Source organism: Oscarella lobularis, chromosome 16 (assembly GCF_947507565.1).
Source record: "Oscarella lobularis chromosome 16, ooOscLobu1.1, whole genome shotgun sequence".
Classification (NCBI taxonomy): domain Eukaryota; kingdom Metazoa; phylum Porifera; class Homoscleromorpha; order Homosclerophorida; family Oscarellidae; genus Oscarella; species Oscarella lobularis.
The window spans coordinates 336,179-339,053 of record NC_089190.1 but is presented as its reverse complement, the minus strand read 5'-3'; the positions used below and the strand labels follow the sequence as shown (position 1 = coordinate 339,053).

Here is a 2,875-nt window from a genome sequence, read left to right as displayed (position 1 = left end):
TGTAGAACGGTTCCCCGGATAACGTTGGAGATTCCCTACATCCGCGCACTATCCTTACATGCGCATGCATGAACGTCTTCGAGCGCCCTTATGATGGGCGAAGACGCGGTCTCTTGTGTCAAAGAGAAACCGAGCTAAGGTCGATGTGCCCAGGACAGAACAGCGTTGAGTTTTACTAAAACTCTGTGACGTGCATGTAACATGAAAAATTCATTTTTGTTTTAATTTCGTTTCAGCTCGATACAATATCAGACAAATCATGGGCTACACAGGGAAAGCGAATAGTATTACCACACACTCTCGGGCTCCTCAAATTCAACACAGCGCAACGTCTAGGACTAGCACAGCATATTGCAACATACGTTTGCCCAGCTGCGCAGCTAGGTCTACTGCAGCGGTAACACGGCATCATCTACGCTCGCGGAGGCCTCACAAAGCGCTCTTATCGTCGACCGATTCATTTGCCAGGCCAACATCTTCCTCGTCAGTTTCGTCCGCATTTGTTAGGAGGACGTCATCGCTTGTAGCAGACACGTCTTCGGAGCTACCTGACCTATATATACGAAAAAAATAAAATACGAGCAAAATGACCGCGGGTAATAGAATATCGTTACTTTTGCAAAGAGGTATATAGCATAGAGGCCCGCTCACGTCTGCGTTTTCTCTTGACAACGCTAACAATTAGAATACAGGCCAAAATAACAACAACAACGCCAGCAATTGAACCTCCGACGACTCGGCCGACGACAGAGCCTCCTAGAAGTGCGACCAAGCGTTAAACCCTTCGTACGCCTCTAAAGGAATAGACGTACCACCACGTAAACTCTTGGGAGAGCCGAGTAGCTGCAACGAGACAGTTTTTGCAGCCGTGCAGTTGGAAATAGAAGAAAGACTCCCTCGAATGACAAAAACCAGGCGATTGTGCGCATAATGCTGGAGCAGCGATGCATTAGCAACAATGATTGAGCCGGACGTGGCATCTAGACGAATCGACGGAGAAAAGATCGCTTCGGACGTGTTAAAAACAGTCATCGAATACGTCGCATTGACGGTCCTGTTTTTGAAGGTTAATAATTCCAGAATTTGTCCGTTCACAACGTCGTCTCTATTCACTGAAAGCAGATTAAAATCAGGCAGGGTTGGCCGCCTAGATCCGCTTTGCGAACAGACAAAAGGAAGACGACGAGAGCACGGCACAGCTTCCCAGCCGTAGGCACCGATCATCAAACAGCCGGATGCACCTTTCATCGCATCCGACTTCCACCTCGGATAAAGTCCGTCAAATAGTGCTTCATCTTGACTGTTCCGCCAACCGTCGCTGCTATTCCGGAGTCCTAGCCATATATCTGGTTGGCGCAGTGCACTGGAAGGCGAGACGGAAGACATGTCTCGGAAGAACTCACCCGATGAACTAAATCCAGCTGTGGCTAGCCACCCTCCCAATGACTAGAAACGTACCGATTCTTCGAACTATGTACGAACGTAGTTAACGTAACACGTACCTTGCAGTAGTCATTTGCTGCCGGCCAAGTAAGTGCTCCACCAACGTACAAATGACAGTCGCAGTTGTATCCTTTCCAACCGGAAGAGCAATCTGGAAAAAAATCTGATGATCAGAGAAAACGTCATCGTAAATCACTTACAAGAAGCGAATAACTGCGGATCTTTCAATAATACGGGGGTAATGTTCACCGAAAAAGGAACCTTTATTCGATGCGATAGAGACCGAGAGTTTTCCACCGGCCCCCACCAATTTCGCTTCGCATACACAGTAAGCAGCTGAGTGTTGCGAGAAGTGACCGTAAATTCCGTATCAGAGGATAGATCGTATATAGAGTTGTTGGTCCACTGTAGGTCAACGCCTTTCGAAGGCTCAACGCTGAAAACTGATTCGGAAGCGGAATTCAAAGCAAACGCATTCCATTGACCGACAATTTTAGACAAATCGTCAGTCGCCCGCACTATTGACCGGCCACTGTTTGAAGAAAAACTGTTCCTGTTAACAAATATATTTGCGGTGTCGACAACGAAAAGTACATCGCTGAAATCGTTTCGATTTTCTTCGAATCGGTTGCCGATGCACGTGAATGCGTTGCCTCCGCGCACGTGTACCGAATGACTGCCGACATTGTTTTGAAAGTCGTTGTCAACGAGCATAACTGTCGAATTCCATCTGCAAGTCGAGGCCAATCCTGTTTTGTCGTAAGACGTTATTTTGGAGATAGACATTTGATTCGCCAACGACTGATAAACCGGCCCGAGGCAACAAACCGTTTTCGTTGTGTTCCAATTGCCTTCGATTTCGTTGCGGAGAAAGAAGAGTGAAACGGAAGATGACTCCGTGGCGACGAATTTCGGCGTGAAGTTCGATGTGACGAAGATTCCGCCTAAGCGATTGTTCGATACCGTAAATTCAATCAATTCGTAGCGACGTTGATCGACCGAGTAGGCGGACAAACCGACACCAGTATTAGACGACAAACTGCATCTACGAATGGTCTGTGTCGTTTTTGAAATTCCTAAAGGAAAGGCATGAACGATCCAATGGCGCACCTCCTCGAGCACATACATGCACTATAGATACGTACCAGAGAGTGGCTGCTCTTCGACGTACGCTAGAACGTAGTCGCTTTTAGGGTCGTAGGTTCCAGAAGACGACGAGAGCGGTGGTGGAGTGGTTGTGTAGTAATCGTCATACGGTGGAGAAGAAGTGTAGTAGTAATCGTAATCGACGACGTCGCTGACGATTTCGACAGTGACAGTCATGCGCGGAAGAGGAGCGGTGTAGTGCTGAGCACCAGCCATAGAACTCCCCGACGTATATCGTGCGCCGTCAACTTGCAAACTTCAAAGCTTTTGTCCGAAAGCATAGGTA

General features: G+C 47.8%; 1 long non-coding RNA gene across 1 annotated transcript; it reads right to left on the bottom strand.

Moving 5' to 3' along the window:
• Window positions 1–288: 288 nt before the first annotated feature.
• LOC136196542 (uncharacterized) lies at window positions 289–1,045 on the bottom strand. Its single transcript, XR_010672239.1, has 3 exons — window positions 813–1,045; window positions 615–756; window positions 289–553 (listed from the first exon to the last, which is right to left on the bottom strand). It is a non-coding gene; the product is annotated as an uncharacterized lncRNA (long non-coding RNA).
• Window positions 1,046–2,875: the final 1,830 nt, after the last annotated feature.